Here is a 22,015-nt window from a genome sequence, read left to right on the forward strand (position 1 = left end):
AAAGGAAAGAGAAAACAAAATTAGAATTTTTTTTTAATAAATTTGTCTATGTTAACATTGGTCATACCACGTGGAATGACCAGCATTGACTAGACCACCGCACCAGTATTTTCCTATTGAAATTGGCCGAAAGAACTATATTGGCAAATCGTTTAATGGTTTATGACATAATTGGCACAATTGAAAAGTTAAGACTAAATTAGTACAAGTTAATAAACTTAGGACCTTTTTAGTAATTTTCCCTTTATAGGCCAAAGGCTTCAATTTAATTGGGTTGTAGGGTATTTTTTTAGCCTCTAAATAGTTAAGTCTCAAGGTTTATATCCTTGGGCTATTTAAAATATAAATAACTGAAGGGTTGATCTTAATTCTATCTTACTCATCTCAATTTCAGAATAATTTCGGCGAGGCCCTAGTTGCAGCTTTGTCTTGTATGTCTTGCAACATTAAGAAATTTATTTGATTAAAATAAAAGAAACCTTTTATCATGTAACTTGTTTAAGAGTGGTATCTAGCACCATCAATATTAATTTACTAGATTCTAAATTCAAAATTAAATTTTCTTTTGACAAGTGAGAAATATAAGCTCTCATATTTACCATCTCATAGTCATCCTGTCCAGTATTTTTTCTATTCTAGAATATGAGGGTGATCAACCAAGGAAATACAATCAGCTTGGAGTTTGCTCAAATACAGGACGCTTGTATATCATACCACCGTGTGTTTACCGATCCCTTTCAATTCTAGATGTTGGGAATGTTGGATTCTCAAAAACTGGATTCGACACTAAATCGAACCCCTAAAACGAATGCGGAAGACAAGCCCGGGAAATTCACATGTATCACAGATCCTAAAGCACACCACGGAATCAAGCGTACCTTGTTAGCCACAGATTAAACACCGACGCCGATATGAGGAAGAGAAAAAATCGATCCCGTTCGATCTGATGACGTCAATTGGCCTTGAAGGGAAGATGGATTCGTCTTTTGCTTACCGTTTGCTTTTGGAGGGAGACAGGGAGAGGAACGTACGCCTAATATGCCAAAAGGTGTATTCCTCCCTCTCTCTTTCTCCTTTTATACGTCCCTCCAATAGAAAGGAACGTACCCCTTCATCTATGGGCCATAATCTTGTGGGCCGGGCTTTTAGGTCCAACATGGGCGGACGGGCCAACTTAGGCCCATCACATAAAACCATCATCTCCCACTCGCACATGGTGGGCTGAACATGATTATCTTTACCTCTCTTCAACATTCATACGGGTGAATAATCCGTGCGACCAGCATACTTTGAGAGCTCGTTGCCATACATCTGTTAAGAATATATAGCAGCTCATAATGGGCATCACACTTTGAGTAGATTTAATATGCAGTACCCTAGATCGATCGATCACACTTATATCTCTCTTGATCTCTTTTAAACAATGATATATATATATATATATATATATATATATATATTGTATTCACAATTATGATTATCCCAAAGACAATCATAATTGGTTAACCAGTGAATACAAAACTACAATGTGATTGTCCAAATTCGATCTTCCTCTTCCCTTCAAACTCTCAATTTCAATTCAGCTTGCTTTTCTAGAAATGTCCCATTAGATCGAATCAACTCATGACCATTGGCAACATCCTAAGATAGCAAACACTAAATAGAAATCTTGAGAATAAGTAAAAGTCACGAGGACACTAAAATTGAGGAACTCTTTTCCTTAAGAGTCTTACATGACATAAAAGTTGAGATTAAAATTTTTGCCACTCTTATTGGTCGTTTCATGCATACGTAGTATAAAATACATATTACGGTATTAACTCATTTCCCATGGAGCGTATGTCTACACCTTCAATACCGTATAGATGATAGTTCAGACATACCCAATGTCTAACTTAAGTTCACATATCTACTCATTCACAAAATTCATCAGAACTCACATCTGGCATCATAAACAGATAAAGTAAAATATGTGGGTTATTTTACTTTCAGACATAGTAAGTATTATGTTCTCATCTTAATACTCAGTTAAGGCAACATACGTATTTTTAAGCTTGAGCTCTCAATTATCACTTAGATAATAAGCTTAAAAACAGTCTTATCTCTATTTATCACACAGTAAATAGAGGTGATTACCCGTGTGAGTGGGCTAATCTTATATCTGTCCGACATACTTTCTCAACTTAAAGTAATGCACTGAACATTAAGATGCATAAAGATCAAACAAAGATTCATAGGCATTAATGATGAAAAACACAAATTCATCAAATGTGAACACTTCAAGGAAATTACAATCCAGTACATGAGACTCTACGCAATCCTATAGATTTCATATGGCCACTAAACATATCTCTAGGTATTGGCTTTGTCATAGGATCTGCTACCATTCTATGCGTAATATGTACTGTAAGTTCACATCTTTTCGTGCAATCATATCTTTGACAAAATTATACTTGGTATATATATGTTTGGTTTTGCCATGATATTTTGGATCTTTGATGTACGCTTTTGCTGCTTGGCTATCACAGTTAACCAATAATGAATCTGCAGCACTTCCAATAACACTTAAATGATTCAATAATCTCTTAAGCCAAATATCTTCTTATATTGCTGCTGATAATGCCACGAACTCAGTTTCCATCGTGGACAAGGCTATACACTTTTGTTTCTTATTGCTCCAACATATGGTGCCATTATTCAGTAAAAAAACAAACCCAGAGGTAGATTTTCTTTAATCTAAATCTCCTCCCCAATCATTATTAGAATAGCCTTAGAGTTGCAGATCCTTTCGTTAATAACTCAGTGTATAATCAGCAGTCCCCTTTAGATACCTCAGTATTCTCTTAACGGCCTTCCAGCGTACTTGACCTGGATTGGATTGGTATCTACTCACCATTCTAACTGCAAAACATATGTCAGGTCTTGCACACATCATAGTGTACATAAAGCTTCCAACAGCACTAGCATAAGGAACATGTTTCATTTGTTCCATCTCTTGTGGAGTCCTTGGACACAGTCGATGGTTCAATCCTTCACCTTTTGCAATAGGAGTGTCTATGGGTTTACAATCTTGCATACGAAATCGTTCAAGAACCTTATTTATATATGTTTCTTGCGAAAGAGATAACAATCTCTTCGAACGATCTCTTGAAATTTTAACTCCAAGAATGTATGCAGCCTCACCCATATCTTTCATTTCAAAGTTGGGAGACAACCAACTCTTGACAGTATTGACAAGCTCCATATTGCTTCCGGCAATTAGTATATCATTAACATATAATGATATGATCACAAATTGATCATTGGATCTTTTGATATATACACAATGATCCTCATCTATCATTATAAAATCATATGCCATTATGGCATTATGAAAACGTATATACCATTGTCTTTGACGACTGTTTAAGGCCATATATCGACCTCAAAAGTCAACATACATACCTTTTTCTTCTTGGCCTTCTTTAATTAAATCAGCAGGTTGTTCCATATATATTTCTTCCTTTAATTCTCCATTGAAGAAAGCAGTCTTTACATCTATTTGATGTAACTCAAGATCCATACTAGTCACTATTGCCATAATTATGCGAATCGAGGTAAATATCACTACAGGAGAAAATGTTTCTTCATAATCAATTCATTCCTTTTGATTATACCCATTCGCCACAAGGCGAGCTTTATGCCTTTATATCGAGCCATCAGATTTTCGCTTTATTTTGAGAATTCACTTGTTCCCAATAGCTTTGCGTCCTTTTGGAAGATCAACCAGTTTCCAAACTTGGTTTGACTCCATTTCCTCTTCCATTGCATGAATCTATTTTTTTTCCTTACTAGGGCAATTTAGAGCCTCATTAATATTTCTTGGCTCATCCTCATTTTGTGGAGCAATCATAAAAGTGGCGACTTGTTCGCGGTATGGGAAATTGTACACTTTGAACATCATTCCCCATTATGCTCCCACTAGGATTAGATAATGATGATGTCGTCTCATCATGTGGTTGTAATTGAGAATGAGTTGAATTCAATTAATCACTTCTCATATTACTTCCACTTGGACGAATTCCACTAATATCATTATCTTGATCCAATGTTTCAAATAGGTAGTAATCCTCATCTATTTCGCCATTCTTTGGAAATTTATCCTCTTAGAATGTGACATCCCGTGATTCATATTCAGTTATACTCACACTTTCCTGCTCACCTATGAACACATACATTTTCGAGTGTTCGGAGTACCTTATGAAAATACTTTTTTTTTTCCTCTGAGACCCAATTTCCTAAACTTGTGAGAGGACTCATGAGTATAGGCAGCACAACCCTATGGCTTAAGAAAACTTAAGTCCGGTTTTCTACCTGTCCATAACTTATATGGAGTGGAAGTAACTGATTTGGAAGGCACCCGGTTAAGTATATATAAGCATCAGTTAACAACGCATTACTCCAAAAAGTAATAGGTAAGTTAGCATGCGCTATCATGGACCTAACCATTTCCAGTAAGGTTCTGTTTTTTCTCTCTACAACACCATTTTGTTGAGGAGTATATGGAATAGACAACTGTCTTTTTATTCATTTTGCATCACATAATTTTTTGAACTCATTAGATAAATATTCTCGACCTCGATCGAATCTTAATATTTTTATTTTCTTGTCTAATTAATTTTCTTCCTAGTTCATAAACCTTTTGAAACAACTTAATGCTTCAGATTTATGAGAAATCAAATAAATATATCCGTATCGAGTATAATCATCTATCAAAGTGATGAAATAAACAGCCACATGCCTTCCTATCACATTCATTGGACCACAGACATCAGAATGGATTAAATGCAGAAGAAATTAAGCTCTTTTACCTTTTTCCAAATGGTTTCCTTTTCATTTTCCCTTCTAAGCAATGCTTACATATGGGCAAATAGACTTTTTCAATGTTGCCCAACAAGCCCTCTTTGGCTAGTCTATTAATACGTTCTTGGCCAATATGACCAATTCTAGCACACCACACATTCACATCATTATCATATGAATTAGGAGATGCGAAAAGGGAATAACAAACATTTGCATTAACATAGTCAATATCTAATACAATGAAACCATCCAGAAAATGACCACAACCATAGTAGTTTGTATACAAATACAAATCTACACCACTATTACGGAAGTTCACACTAAAACCAAGCTTAACCAACACTAAAACAGACACTTAATTTCGACGAATTTCCGGAGCGTATAGAACATCATGTAGGAATAAGGTGCGTCTACCACGCATGTTCAATTGGCAGGTGCCAATCCCTTTAACTTCATCTCTGGAGTTATATCCCACATAGATCCACTTAGTTCCAATTGGTACTCGTCGGAATTCCACGAAGGATCCTCTATCTTTCGCTACATTGTCTGTTGCTCCTGAATCTACAGTCCACAAATGATTGGATTCAGCTAATTATACAGAACTTGACACATAAACAAAGTTCTCAAATTTACAAGAGGTGTTTTACCTTTTTCGGCTCACAACAGTTACGAGCATAGTGACATTTCTTGTGACAATTGTAACACCTCACCCTTGACATTTTCTTCACTTGAGGACGTTTTCCTCTCTTATATTGGTTAACTATTGATTTCTTGTAATAATGACTTGATCCTTTGCATTCCCACATATTGAACAAATCAATACGCTTGCGCTTAGAGCTCAAATCCCTTTTTGAGCTAGAACCAGCATTGTAAATATCTATTTTGGCTCAAATGTCGTTAGACGGTCCTCTAATAGCTCAAGGCGGCGCATGGCATCCTCAAGATCTTCCATAATTTAGTCAAGAGCTTCTAGTGCTACTTGCTTTTCTAGCACATATTGAATCTTCATATTCAATAATTCACAATTGTTACCGTTTATATCAGCAATTACATTCTTAGTTGTTGAAACCATCGATCTGAACACATCAGATATATATGCACGAATAATTAATGCCTATCATTTATGCATTCACTTTGCATAGACCCATTATATCAATGAACAATTTCAAGTAAGGTTTCAGAATCAAAAAGTCACTATGTTTCTAATCATCCTCCAAAAATTCTAACTTAAAAATATTATTAATATAATTGTCTTATGCAAAATAAATTCTATGAAGTTACAAAAAACTTCTATGAACTACCCACAACAGTCAACAATAACAGAAAGCAAATAATATTTAATATCCAATAGAATAATAATGCTTTCACATAATACAACTATTCATTACACTAAACAATATATACAGAGGAAAAATATCAACATAGAAAGAGATATTCATACTAAAAAACATCTCAAACTAATTTAAGAAATAAATAGGGAATATCCCTTCTAATCTATCAGTCAAAATATCTGAGAAATTTGAAGGCACATTTGTCAACCATGAAAAAACTTTTGGAGAGCTTTCATGTCGCCTCCAAGGCGCATTGACTCTGTGCCATGTGGCGCCAATCTAAGGGTTGAAGTTTTTGTTAACTCAATCCTATAGTACTCTCTTACAAAAGCTACCACTAGCCTCTTTTAACCCGGGACCACGTTGACCTTCCATAGCCGATCTAACACTGCTTGCCATTTAGGTGGAAGAGTGTTCATCAAAGCTGGCACCTTCTCAAAATCCGGCATAAGATAACCATTCCAGATGATTTCCTGTATCATCCGATTGACTCTGACCACGTGTGATACTAAATCACCGTCATGCTACCGATAATCAGCTAACTCTATCATTAGCCTTTTAAGTCTTGCTCTTCCTTCGTCCGTTCTCGGGAATGCAGGTATCCGTGCATAACGCATCATAGTTCCTGCAATAAATCCAGAACTAAAAATGGATCACTTATAATCTATAATAAACATAATGAAAAATACATAATTTTTCATGATTCATGCAACAAATGCAGAATAAAAAAATTGATTACCTATAACCCACACAGACATAATTGAAAAAGAAACAATTTTTTTTTGTCAACGGTCAACGGTTGTCGGTCACGGTCAACGGTCAACGGTCGCGCGGGTCGGACCGGTCGAGCCGGGTTGGACGAACCGACCCGGCACGTGCCTCGCACACGTGAGCGACCGATCGGATCTCGGGTCGGGTTGATTCGTCGGTTGGGTCGGGTCGCCGGCCGGTCGCCGGGCGATGACGTCATCACGCGTCAGTTCGCCGACCGGCGCGTGCCGGTTCGCCGATCGGCGTGTGGCACACGCGCTGGCCGAGCCAGCGCTACAGGCGCGTGGCGCCCACGTGCAGCGGCTTCTGGCCGCGCGCGGCAAGAAGTCGGCACGTTCGGCGTCTCCCGGCGGCAGTCGACCCATCAACGGACTCGTTTCGACGAGCTCTTTCACCCTATGCCATCAGAAATTGATTTTGACTTACGTAAACTTAAAAATGGATGAACAGTGCTCGGGTGTCGGGATTTTTCGCCCGATCGGTTTCGCCGAATAATTCCACGAAAAATCAATCAAAAATCATTCATAAACATGAAAGGGCGGGAAAACATGAACTAGGGCTTTGATACCAATGTTGGAAATGTCGGATTCCCAAAAACCGGATTCGACACTAAATCGAACTCCTAAAACGAATGCGGAAGACAAGCCCGGGAAATTCACATGTATCACCGATCCTAAAGCACACAATGGAATCGAGCGTACCTTGTTAGCCACAGATTAAACACCAACGCTGATATGAGGAAGAGAAAAAACTGATCCCACTCGATCCGATGATGTCAATTGGCCTTGAAGGGAAGATGGATTCGACTTTTGCTTACCGTTTGCTTTTAGAGGGAGAGAGGGAGAGGAACGTACGCCTAATATGCCAAAAGATGTATTCCTCCCTCTCTCTTTCTCCTCTTATACGTCCCTCCAACAGAAAGGAACGTACCCCTTCATCCATGGGCCATAATCTTGTGGGCCGAGCTTTTAGGCTCAATATGGGCGGACGGGCCAACTTAAGCCCATCACATAAAACCATCACTAGAATATAAGGCTCAGCTGGCGGTGGCGCCACCGGAGCTCCTCCATATGACAGCGAAACGCGTTCTGCCTAACTGACGGTGGAGCTAACAAGTGTATCGCGATAACTAATCATATATTGCTTACATTCTAGCCGATAGCGCCGAAGCTGGTCATAGATGAAACAGTCTCCGACATTGGTAACCTCCTAGAGACCAAGAGGCGGCTCACCGTGAAGAGAAGAGCGAAGAGGAGGTACGTTAGGGTTTGGAAGAACAATAGCTAGTGCAAGAGGAGGAGCAAATCACAGGCCGGAGGTCGCCATCATGGGAAGACCGTCTTGACCCTCCAAGTCCTGCCGGAGAAAGCTGAGCTGCGAGAGTTGATGGCTGCCGGCTTTTCACTTGATTTAGTTCCGATGATAATAACGCCAAGGGAGGTTTCCTAGACAGATTGCTGATGGCGAGAACTCGTGGGATTGGACGATGGTGAATCTGCTTAAGCGAGCCGGCGTGTCATGGCTGACAAGGAGTGGTTCGGCGTTGATCCTTGCAAGGGAACAGTGGGAGAATTCTTCTTTGAGCGCATGGACGACGAGACGATAAAGAACCTCCAATTGGAAATTTGTCCCGGTCTGGTGTCGATCGGACTTCCTAAACCTTGTTCACTGGGTGAATGATATTGGAAGTTTGTTTGTAAAACAAATTAAATGTTTGTTTTCTTATCCCATGTAGGAAAAGTGGGAGGGAGTTGGCCAATTAATAAGTGTAGGGTTTCTTTTATGTAAATGATTGGGTGCGGACTAGACCCCACTATACCCGCGTGCAAGTGCGCGAATAATTGCGTGATTTTGATGCACTTAACACGCCTGCATGCCTGCGGTTTAATTAGTTTAACCCCTTTTTGTTGTTGTTATTATTATTATTATTATTATTATTATTATTATTATTATTATTATTGTTATTGTTATTGTTATTGTTATTGTTATTGTTATTGTTATTGTTATTATTATTATGGTTATCTTATTAATTTTAATCAATTCAAAGGTTGTTTTTGTTTTTGAGAATTTTTAAAAATTATTAAAAAATAAAAATAAAAATTCGAAATTTTATTTATTAAAATAAATAATATATATTTTTAATTATTCCAAATTTTTATTTGTGTCTTTTCAAGACAATCTTTGGAAAAGATACTCGTTCAGTTTGCAATTTTTCTCGAAGGGTTGCATTTGTTCATTTTTTCAACTTCTTCTAAATGGACGCTTTTGTTCATATGGGCAATTTTTCGAAAGGACAAATTTGTTTATTTTGCAATTTTTCACGAAGAGTTGCTTATGTTTTAAGACTGTTTTATATATATACATGTCAATTTTCAGAAGAACGTGAGTGTGATCATTTTTTTTATCTTTTCGAGTCTTCTTTTGGAAAACTACAACCATCATTTCAATTGTTTCCTAGAGAGATTTTGAAGAAATACTAGAATCACTATATAATATTCACATTTTTGAGACTTTGTTGTATCCTTGAGAATATTTGCCGGTAACTATTAGCAACTTTGTGGGGGCAAATAAATCCTTAAAGAAAGTGACATCACGCCTCAAAGTCCGACTTAATCACTCTAAAAATCCGATTTTATTGTTTTACCCAATACGAAGCCATATTTTCCCAACAAATGACGCATATGTCTAGTTTGGGAGTGGCCAAAATGGAGATCATCATGATCATCATCGGCCACCGCTAGAGATCGAGGTGAGGCTGGTGGTGAAGGGCGTTGGGGAGAATCAAGCAACAATTCATCAAGTGCTAACTTAATCTAGTATCAATTTCTCCACCAAAACTAAATGGATTGAAATTGACTTAACTCCTACATTAACCAACAGTATATAATATTGAAATGATAAGAAGACAGAGAATAATAACACAAAAATTTAATGTGGAAATCCAATGAGGAGAAAATCACGGACAATAAAAAAACTTTTACTAATCACTAAAAATAGTAGGATATATAAAGTGTTGTTCACTAGTTACATAGTAGAGGCTCAACATCAATAGTAGGACGTGCTTGGCTTGACTTTGGCGTTGACGTAGGCGTTTGTTCGTGTTTTGGATCGAATCCTAAGGAGATGAATTGAGTCTTGGGGGCAAGATCTTGGAAATTTATTGTGGAGGAAGGACAAATGTGGGAAGGGGTGGATAGGGATCATTTATTGTAATATCTCGATGAGGGCAATTTGAGAATTTCGACCTTCGTTGCGTATATATGAGTTGGGAAAAATTGAAAAGTCTTTTGGGACTTGAATATATATTTGCGAAAAGTACTATAAAAAAGAAGAAGAAGGGGTATTTTAAATAGAATTAATTTTGGAAACGGTCAATTATATATTCGATTAGCAAAAATAATGTTTTGAAAAATTAGTTCTTCATTTGGTTTCTTGGTAGTAGGTATCTTAAAATATTCGTTAATAAATTCCTGTAATTAAATCTTTAAATTAAAAAGGATGTATACCTATAATAAAGTTAAAAATTGGAAAAAGCCAATCGATGGGTGAAAAGGATATTGCCTTTTGGCACGATTGGGATTTGGGGGAAGGAAAGTAGCTTGCTTTTTGCCAAATTATCACGAATTTCGTGGATTACGGAGCCGTGTAGAAACTCTAGCGAGAAAGTCATGATCGAATTGGAAGCAATCTGCCAACTAAAACATCTTGATCGTAGAATGCGACTTCATCATGAATTTTTTAATTTGCTTTTGATTGGACAATATTAAATAGAGTAAGGCATTGATCACCAACATTTTATATGTGCAATCTCTTGGTTTGGATTTTGGTTCAATCTAAGCAAAGAATACTCAAATATAGAATTAAAGATCCAAGAAATATGGTAAGACTTTTGGATAGGCAAAAGACATTGGGATAATATGACTTATTATCACATTTATACATATCAAATCAAGATTATCATTCTAATAAAGTGACCAATTATTGCAATACTTAAACATGTCTTTTCATGGCCTTTCAAAAAAAAAAAAAAAAAAAAAAAAAAAAACATGTCTTTTCATGAGGGGATTGCTAGATGTGTGATGTCATGTATAACTCTTATAATAGTAAAGATTCTTTGATCTGTTGATTTTTATAAGTCATCTCTCATGTAAAGGCATGAAATTAATATATATCATTGGAGAGCATGAAGCTTGAGATAGGGTTGAGTGATCCAAGCATTTTTGAGCACTTGTCAAAAGTGTAATTCGAACTGTAATGCCTATAAGAAAACAATTCATTAATAATAATAGTAAGAAATCACAGACTTCTTCAGTCACACAATATCGAGAGACACAACTTCTTGAGTATGTATTGTCTCCTTTTAGTCTTTAGAAAAACATGGTGTTGAAGTATTGAAGTGGATGCTCTCATTATCTAGACTAGGCAGACACCATTTATGCATTTACATGCTGACTCAATTAATCTTGCCAATTTTACCTTATTGTTAAGAATCTATGTAAAAAACTAGCATTTGAGAGATCGACATGTCATTAATCTCTCATGGTCTAATGCTTACCTGGATAGATTAAGTTTAATTGCACGTGATAGATGGGGGAAGGAAACCGAGAGGCCAATAATTTCTTGAATAGATCATTTATTGATTAAATACTAGGTGTCAATCTATATCTATATTATTGAATGGAAAGGAAGATCCTACTTTTAAAAGTAATAATCTATCTACATTTCATCATGGCCATGTTTAATGTACATGCAATATTGCAATAATATGAATGTGATAATTAAAAATCTTGAGTAAGATGTTCGATGTTACATATCTAGTAACTTAATAAATTCATTACTCATTGACATCCATTTTTTTTTTTTTTTTTGGGTAAAGACCCTCCATCCATTTATACAAGACAGATACAAAAAAGGAGAGAGCTTCAACAGGGAACGTGAACTCAACACACAAGAAATTTCATGGTCAATCCGTCGAGTTAGAGTACCAACTTGTACGTTCTCACAAATGTTCAATTATTAAACATTCAAAAGAAAGATCAACGACAATGATGTCGGAACGATTTTGCTACCCATCTCTGTCTCTCTCTCCCCACAGCGATTCAGAGAGTCAAGATCCGACTTTTGACCTTATCCATCAACTTATCAAAAACCCACCATGCGTCAAGCCTCAGAGGTAATCCAAGTTTTTTCCCAGAGACTTCCTCTGACGTTTTAAACGCAGCACGACTTGAATACGTTTCTGGGTCAACCCCTCATTCACTCTCTGATTCCCTCGTCTCGTCTCCTCTCCTATCTTCTCCTCTCATCCCCCTACCCAAACTTACCCGACGAAGGTGATATACCCCACGCTGGTCGTGGTCATCGTAAACGGATAAACAAAAGATGGAAACGTCCAACTTTCGAATCAACACCTATTCACATGTCGAACTGTACTCCTATATCTATATATGGCAACAGAATTCACCAAGAATCCCAGGACACACGCAAAGCTTCGAGCTTGATCCAGTTCCGATATGATTCTTAGCCTTCCAAAAAGGAAACCGCTGTTTCGTCCCTTCAGTATGCGCGCGATCGTTCTGACGTGGGTCTGTTTTGTGGGTTCGGATGAGAGGGTCCTCGATCAAGACGTCACAGCCGACCCAACGCACTTTGTTGTCTGTTTCTGTCAACTATTGGAAGGCAGAGAGAGTGTGGATGCCACAATTTTCACCGGGGGTTTAGGGTGGGATTGTGGGTGTGAATCGAATTTATGAAGGAGGTGAAATTGGAGTTGATCGAAAATTTAGTCGGAACTTTTCATCAGTTTTTTTAGAAAGGGCTGCTAAATTAAGACAAAAGTCTAACTAAGCCTTGGACTTATACAGAATTCAATTGTTCATTCTGCAGAAACAGTTAAGGATATGAACTTTCCAATGACATGCTTCTTATATTCTGTCGGAAGATATGCTTGAGATTCAAGAGATTTGTACTGATTGTAATCGATACATTTAATCGAGATTGCGATCAATCTAGGATAAGATTTGATACACCTAGAGTAGAGAATATTTTCTTTCTTTTTTATTGATTCTTCTTTGTATTATATATTGGCTCTCTTGTATACAGTATTACTATGAGTGAGAAGTACACAATATAGTTCCTCTCCCCAATTTTTTCCTTCGTTTCCTTCTTTCTTCCTAAAATTGTGACACATTGCATATGATGTTCTACATGAGTGCCCAGAGTTTGTATGATGTACTTTATTGTCTTTGCTGCAGTTATTCTTATCTGCTTCAGTATTACGTGATCGAAACGTCATGTCAAAGGTGAGAAACTTCTTTAGCATTTTCAGCAGACTTGTTGTATATGCTGCTACTAGGTGGACGAGGGCGAGGACCGTGCCCAACGACGTATGGAGGATGGACGGACGAGCTCGGGGGGTTTTGCATGGAGGCTCAACGTGAAGGCCGGTCTCGGTTTGTGGTTTAGGACACGCATCCAATCTTCTTGCCGAGGACTCCGGACGAAAGGACCACGCGTCCCTTGCCTTATCAGCGGTGCTCGACACTTAGGGCGTGCATGGAAACACTCCAAAAAAGTGTTTCCGGCACACTTTTGTACGGAAAGTGTGCCCGGGAACAAAAAAGGAACAGAAACGCGTTTGGTTGCGTTTTTGTTCCTTTTTTGTTTTTTTTTTGGAACAAAATAGGAACAGAAAAAAAGAAACAACAAATTGTTGTTTCTTGTTCCAGAAAACAAAAATGAAGAAACATTTTGGGCGAGCTTCTTCTCTCTCTTCTTCTTCTCTTCTTCTTTTTTTCTTCTTTTCTCTTTCGCCGGTCGCCGGCCTCGGCCATGGCCGGCGACCGGCCGTCGAGGCTCGGCCTCGCTCAGATCCGGCGAGGCCGAGCGTCGCCGGCCCCGGCGAGGCTCGGCGTCGCCGGCGCGGGCGAGGCCAAGCGTCGCCGCCCCCGGCGAGGCTCGGGCTCGCCGGATCCGGGCGAGCTCGAGCTCGCCCAGCCATGGCGAGGCTCGGGCTCGCCGGATCCGGGCGAGCCCGAGCTCGCCCAGCCAAGGCGAGGCTCGGCCTCGCCCGCGCGGCGACGCCGAGCTCGCCTTGGCCGGGCGAGCTCGGGCTCGCCCAGATCCGGCGAGCCCGAGCCTCGCCATGGCCGGGCGAGCTCGAGCTCGCCAGCCAAGGCGAGGCCGAGCCTCGCCCAACCACGGCGAGCCTCCGCCTCGCCGAGGGCGGCGAGCCTCGCCGTGGCCGGGCGAGGCCGCCGGCCCCGTCGGCCGGTCGCGGAGGCCGGTGACCGGCCGAAAAAAGAAAAATAAAAAAGAAAGGAAAAAATGAAAAATAAAATAAAAATGTTTAAAAAATTAAAAGAAACAAAAAAAGAATAAAATTTACCAAACGTGTTTCGTTCATTTTTTATTCCGGACCAAACGTTACCAAACGCGTTCTTTTGTTCAAAAATTGTTCCCAGGAACAAACACTTTTTTTTTGTTTGTTCCCGGGAACAAAAAAAGAACAGAAACGTTACCATTCGCACCCTTATCTATCCCCCTCCCGTTGGCTGCTTCACAGCGACCAATCAGGAGGAGGCTTGATTTTCTTCGCCCTTTCCACATTGGTGCTTCCTTTCCTCTCCCGTCGACTGTCTCGTATTGTTAGGCCAAAAGGGCCAAAAAACAGAAAAAACCAGATGTGATGAGTGAAAATAGATAATGCGCGTTAACCCCGACCAATGTTTTTCTGTGATGAGAGAGAGGGCCCTCGGCAGTGAGCAGCGGCCGAGGCGGACGGGAGGTGAGATGGGTGGGGGCTTATGGGGGTTCACAAACGGCAAATTGCTGACACGGCGCATGCAATCGTGGGGATTGATCAGGTAATGCTCGGATTCCACCCTATAGCTCCTCCGAAGCCGGCGGGGGAGGACCCGGGCCCAGGCGGGTCGCTTGCAGGAAGCAAGGGGTTGCTACTTTCAGTTCAAGTGCGAGAATCAAGAGTAGGTAGGAATAAGAACAACGGCACCACCAAAAGGAAAATTTGGTGGGCACTCAGCTTGGGTCTCAGCTAATATTCATCCCAAGAAATTTGGTGGGCACGAGCCGAAACAAGGAATTTTGAAAAAAATTAGAAGTTAGCAATAATCCTGATGGTTTTATGTGATGGGCTTAAGGCCCGTCCGCCCATGTTGGGCCTAAAAGCCCGGCCCACGGGATTAGGGCCCATGGATGAAGGGGTACGTTCCTTTCTGTTGGAGGAACGTATATAAGGGATGAAAGAGAGAGAGGAAGACACCCGTTGGCATAACGAACGTACGTTCCTCTCCCTCTCTCCCTACAAAAGAAAAAGAATGCTAAAGGCGACGCCGTCTTCCCTTCAAAGCCAATTGACGTCATCGGATCGAACATGATCGTTTTCTCTTCCTCAATCTTCAGCATTGGTGTTTAATCTGTGGCTAACAAGGTACGCTTGATTCCGTGGTGTGCTTTAGGATCGGTGATACGTGATTTTCCGGGCTTCGTCTTCCGCATTCGTTTTAGGGGTTCGATTTAGTGTCGAATCCGATTTTGAGAATCCGTTAATCCCAACATTGGTATCAGAGCCCTAGTTCATGTTTTCCCGACCCCTTTGATGTTTTTTGATTGATTTTTCGCGAAAATAATTGACCGACACGGATTGGGGCGAGAAAACCCGACACCCGAGCACTGATCGTCCATTTTTTCGAGTTTCTGTAAGTCGAAATCGATTTCTGAAGGCATAGGGTGAAAGGGCTCGTCGAGACGAGTCCGTCAACATGTCGACCGCCGCCGGGCGACGCCGCACGAGCCCACACGCGCGGCCAAAAGCCGTTGCGCGTGGGCGCCACGCGCCTGAAGCGCTGGCTCGGCCAGTGCGTGCACCACACGCATCGGTGACGGACCGGCACGTGCGCGACGCCACCACCCGGCGAACCGACGCGTGCTGACGTCATCGTGACGTCACCCAACAGTCGGTAACCGTTGGGATAACGTCATTGATGACGTCATCGCCAACGACCGCTGGCCGGTCGGCGACCCGACCCGACCCGACATGCGCGGATGCCTGGCACGCGCCGGCGTGACGTTAGCCCGCGCACGCGTGCGACACATGCCGGTCGGTTCGTCCGACCGGCCCATCCGGTCCAACCAGCAAGCCCGACGACCGACGACCGTTGACCGTTGACCGGCGTTGACCGTTGACCAACGACCGTTGACCATTGACCGAAAAAAAAAAAAAAATTGTTTCTTTTTCAATTATGTCTGTGTGGGTTAGAGGTAATCCATTTTTATTCTGCATTTGTTGCATAAATCATGTAAAATTATGTATTTTCCATTTTGTTTATTGTGGATTATAAGTGATCCATTTTTAGTTATGCATTTGTTATATGAACTATGATACGTTATGCATAGATACCTGCAATCCCGAGAATGGACGAAGGAAAAGCAAGACTTAAAAGGCTGATGAAAGAGTTAGCCGATTATCGGTGGCATGATGGTGATTTAGTATCACACGTGGTTATGGTCAATTAGATGATACAGGAAATCATCTGGAATGATTATCTTATGCCGGATTTTGAGAATGTGCCGGCTTTGATGAACACTCTTCTACCTGAATGGCAAGCAGTGTTAGATCGGCTATGGGAGATCAACGTGGTCCCGGGTTATAGGAGGCTAATGGTAGCTTTTGTTAGAGAGTACTATAGGGTTGAGTTAACCAAAACTTCAACCCTTAGATTGAGTGTCACATGGCGTAGAGTGAATGCGCCTTGGAGGCGACATGAGAGCTCTCCAAAAGTTTTTCCATGGTTGGCAAATGTGCCTTCAAATTTCTTAGATATTTTGACTGATAGATTAGAAGGGACATTCTTTATTTATTTCTTAGATTAGTTTGAGATGTTTTTTAAATGTGAATATCTCTTTCTATGTTGATATTTCTTCTTTGAATATATTACTTAGTGTAATGGATTGTTATATTATGTGGAAGCATTATTATTCTATTGGATGTTAGATATTATTTGCTTTCTGTTATTGTTTGTTGATAGTTCATAGAAGTTTTTGTAACTTCATAGAATTTATTTTGCATAAGACAATTATATTAATAATAGTTTTAAGTTAGGATTTTTGGAGGATGATTGGAAACGTAGTGACCTTTTGATTTTGAAACCTTACTTGAAATTATTCATTGATATGATGGGTCTGTGCAAAGTGGATGTATAAATAATAGGCATTAATTATTCGTGCATATATGTCTGATATGTTCAGATCGATGGTTTCAGCAACTAAGAACGTAATTGCTGATATGAACGGCAACAATTGTGAAATATTGAATATGAAGATTCAATACGTGCTGGAAAAGCAAAAAGCACTAGAAGCTCTTAACCATGTTATGGAAGATCTTGAGGATGTTGTGCGCCACCTTGAGCTGGTAGAGGACCACTTAACGGCATGTGAGCCGAAAATAGATATTTACAATGCTGGTTCTAGCTCAAAAAGGGTTTTGAGCTCTAAGCGTAAGCGTATTGATTCATTCAATATGTGAGAATGCAAAGGATCAAGTCCTTATTGCAAGAGATCAAGAGTTAACCAACACAAGAGAGGAAAACGTCCACAAGTGAAGAAAATGTCAAGGGTGAGGTGTTACAATTATGACAAGAAAGGTCACTATGTTTGCGACTGTCGTGAGCCAAAGAAGGTAAACACCTATTGTACATTTGAGAACTTTGCTTATGTGTCAAGTTCTGCATTATTAGCTGAATCCAATCATTTGTGGACTGTAGATTTATGAGTAACAGACGATGTAGCGAAGGATAGAGGATCATTCGTGGAATTCTGACGAGTACCAACTAGAATTAAGTGGATCTATGTAGGAAATAACTCCAGAGATGAAGTTAAAGGGATTGGCACCTGCCAATTGAACATGCGTGGTGGACGCACCTTGTTCATACATGATGTTCTATATGCTCCGGAGATTCGTCAAAATTTAAGTGTCTGTTTTTTGGTGTTGGTTAAGCTTGATTTTAATATGAACTTCCATAATAGAGGTGTAGATTTGTATTTGGATACAAACTACTATGCTTGTGGTTATTTTCTAGATGGTTTCATCGTATTAGATATTGACTATATTAATGCAAATGTTTGTGATTCCCTTCTCACGTCTCCTAATTCATTTGATATTGATGTGAATGTGTGGCATGCTAGACTTGGTCATATTGGCTAACAACATATGAATAGATTGGCCAAAGAGGGCTTGTTGGGCAATATTGAAAAAGTCGATTTGCCCATATATGAGCATTGCCTAGTAGGGAAAACGACAAGGAAACCATTTGGAAAAGGTAAAAGAGCTGAATTTCCTCTGCATTTAATCCATTCTGACGTTTGTGGTGCAATGAATGTGAAAGGAAGGCATGTGACTGTTTATTTCATCACTTTTATAGATGATTATTATACTCGATTCGGATATGTTTATTTGATTTCTCATAAATCTGAAGCATTAAGTTGTTTCAAAAGGTTTATGAACTTGGAAGAAAATCAATTAGACAAAAAAATAAAAGCATTGAGATCCGATCGAGGTCGAGAATATTTATCTAATGAGTTCAGAAAATTATATGGTGAAAAATGAATAGAAAGACAGTTGTCTATTTCAAACACTCCTCAACAAAATGGTGTTACAGAGAGAAGAAACAGAACCCTACTGAAAATGGTTAGGTCCATGATGGCGCATGCTAATTTACATATCACTTTTTAGAGTGATGCGTTGTTAACTGCTGTCTATATACTTAACCGGGTGCCTTCCAAATTAGTTAGTTCCACTCCATATGAGTTATGGACAGGTAGAAAACCAGACTTAAGTTTTCTTAAGCCATGGGGTTGTGCTGCCTATACTCATGAGTCCTCTCACAAGTTTGGGAAATTGGGTCCTAAAAGAAAGTAGAGTATTTTAATGAGATACTCCAAACACTCGAAATGGTATGTGTTCATAGGTGAGCAGGAAAGTGGGAGTATAACTGAATTTTAATCATGGGATGTCACATTCTTAGAGGATGGATTTCCTAAGAATGGCGAAATAGGGGAAGATTACCTATACTTGAAACATTGAATCAAGATAATAATATTAGTGGAGTTCGTCCAAGTGGGAGTAATATGAGAAGTTATGAATTGAATTCAACTCATTCTCAATTGCAATCACATGATGAGACAACGTTATCATTATCTAATCCAAGTGAGAGCATAATGGGGAATGATGTGCAAAGTGTACAATCTCCCATGCGGCGAACAAGTCGCCAAAGTATTCCCCGTTGACGTTTTGACATTGAAGGTGAAACTTTTATGATTGCTCCACAAGATGAGGATGGGCCAAGAAATATTAATGAGGCTCTGAATTGTCCTAGTAAGGAAAAATGGATTTATGCAATGAAAGAGGAGATGGAGTCAATGAAGTCAAACCAAGTTTGGAACTGGTTGATCTTCCAATAGGACGCAAAGCTATTGGGAACAAGTGGATTCTCAAAATAAAGCGTAAAGCTGATGACTCGATATAAAGGCATAAGGCTCGCCTTGTGGCGAATGGGTATAATCAACAGGAATGAATTGATTATGAAGAAACATTTTCTTCTGTAGTAAGATTTACCTCGATTCGCATAATTCTGGCAATAGTGGTTAGTATGGATCTTGAGTTACATCAAATGGATGTAAAGACTGCTTTCCTCAATGGAGAATTAGAGGAATGAACATATATGGAACAACATGCTGGTTTCATAGTGAAAGGCCAAGAAGAAAAGGTATGTCGACTTTTGAGGTCGATATATGGCTTTAAGCAGTCGTCAAGACAATGATATATACGATTTCATAATGCCATAATGGCATATGATTTTACAATGATAGATGAGGATCATTATATATATATCAAAAGATCCAAGGATCAATTTGTGATCATATCATTATATGTTGATGATATACTAATTGCCAGAAGCAATATGGAGCTTGTCAATACTGTCAAAAGTTGGTTGTCTTCTAACTTTGAGATGAATGATATGGGATTGTAAAACCATAGATACTCCTATTGCAAAAGGTGAAGGATTGAGTCATAGACTGTGTCCAAGGACTCCACAAGAGAAGGAACAAATGAAACATATTCCTTATGCTAGTGTTGTTGGGAGCTTGATGTACGCTATGATGTGTACAAGACTTGACATATGTTTTGCAGTTGGAATTGTGAGCATATACCAATCCAATCCAGGTCAAGCATGTTGGAAAGCTGTTAAATGAATACTAAGGTATCTGAAGGGGACTGCTAATTATACGCTGAGTTATTATGGAAATGATCTGCGACTCTAAGGCTATTCTGATGCTGATTGGAGAGGAGATTTAGATGAAAGAAAATCTACCTCTAGGTTTGTTTTCTTACCGAATAATGGCACCATATGTTGGAGCGGTAAGAAACAAAAGTGTATAGCCTTATCGACGATGGAAACTGAGTTCGTGGCATTATCAGCAGCAATATAAGAAGATGTTTGGCTTAAGAGATTATTGGATCATTTAGGTGTTATTAGAAGTGCTGCAGATTCATTGTTGGTTAACTATGATAGCCAAAGAGCAAAAGCGTACACCAAAGATCCAAAATATTATGGCAAGACCAAACATATAGAAGATACCAAGTATAATTTTGTCAAGGATATGATTACACGAAAAGATGTGAACTTAGAGTACATACTACGCATAGAATGGTAGCAGATCCTATGACAAAGCCAATACCTAGATATGTGTTTTGTGGTCATATGAAATCTCTAGGATTGCGTAGAGGCTCATGTACTGAATATTATAATTTTCCTAAGTGTTCACATTTGATGAATTTGTGTTTTCATCATTAATGCCTATGAATCTTTGTTTGATCTTTATGCATCTTAATGCTCAGCGCATTACTTTAAGTTGAGAAAGTATGTCGGACAGATATAAGATTAGCCCACTCACACGGGTAATCGCCTCTATTTACTGTGTGATAAATAGAGACGAGACTGTTTTTAAGCTTATTATCTAGGTGATAATCGAGAGCTCAAACTTAAAATACGTATGTCGCCTTAACTAAATGTTAAAATGAGGACATAATACTTATTATGTCCAAAAGTAAAATACCCCACATATTTTACTTTATTTGTCTATGATGCTAGATGTGAGTTCTGATGAATTTTTGTGAATGAGTAGACATGTGAACTCAAGTTAGACATTAAGTTAGACATTAGGTATGTCTGAACTTTCATCTGTACGGTATTGAAAGGTGTAGACATACGCTCCATGGGAAAGGAGTTAATACCGTAATACGTATTTCATACTACGTATGCATGAGACGACTAATAAGAGTGACAAAAGTTTGATCTCAACTTTTATGTCGTGTGAGACTTTGAGGAAAAGAGTTCCTCAATTTTTAGTTCCCTCATGACTCTTACTTATTCTTAATATTTCTATTTAGTGTTTGCTATCTTAGGATGTTGCCAATGGTCATGAGTTGATTCGATCTAATGGGACATTTCTAGAAAAGCAAGCTGAACTAAAATTGAGAGTTTGAAGGAAAGAGGAAGATCAAATTTGGAGAATCATATTGTAGTTTTGTATTCACTGGTTAACCAATTATGACTGTCTTTGGCATAATCATAATTGTGAATACAATATATATATATATATCATTGTTTAAAAGAGATCAAAAGAGATATAAATGTGATCGATCGATCTAGGGTACTGCATACTAAATCTACTTAGAGTGTGATGCCAATTGGCAACGAGCTCTCAAAGTATGCCGGTCGCACGGATTATTCACCGGTACGAATGTTGAAGAAAGGTAAAGAGAATTTTGTTCGGCCCACCATGTGCAAGTGGGAGATTATGGTTTTATGTGATGGGCTTAAAGCCCGTCCGCCCATGTTGGGCCAAAAAGCCCGGCCCATGGGATTAGGGCCCATAGTTGAAGGGGTACGTTCCTTTCTATTGGAGGAACGTATATAAGGGATGAAAGAGAGAGAGGAAGACACCCGTTGGCATAACAAACGTAGGTTCCTCTCCCTCTCTCCCTCCAAAAG

This window comes from Eucalyptus grandis, chromosome 9 (assembly GCF_016545825.1).
Source record: "Eucalyptus grandis isolate ANBG69807.140 chromosome 9, ASM1654582v1, whole genome shotgun sequence".
NCBI classification, from domain to species: domain Eukaryota; kingdom Viridiplantae; phylum Streptophyta; class Magnoliopsida; order Myrtales; family Myrtaceae; genus Eucalyptus; species Eucalyptus grandis.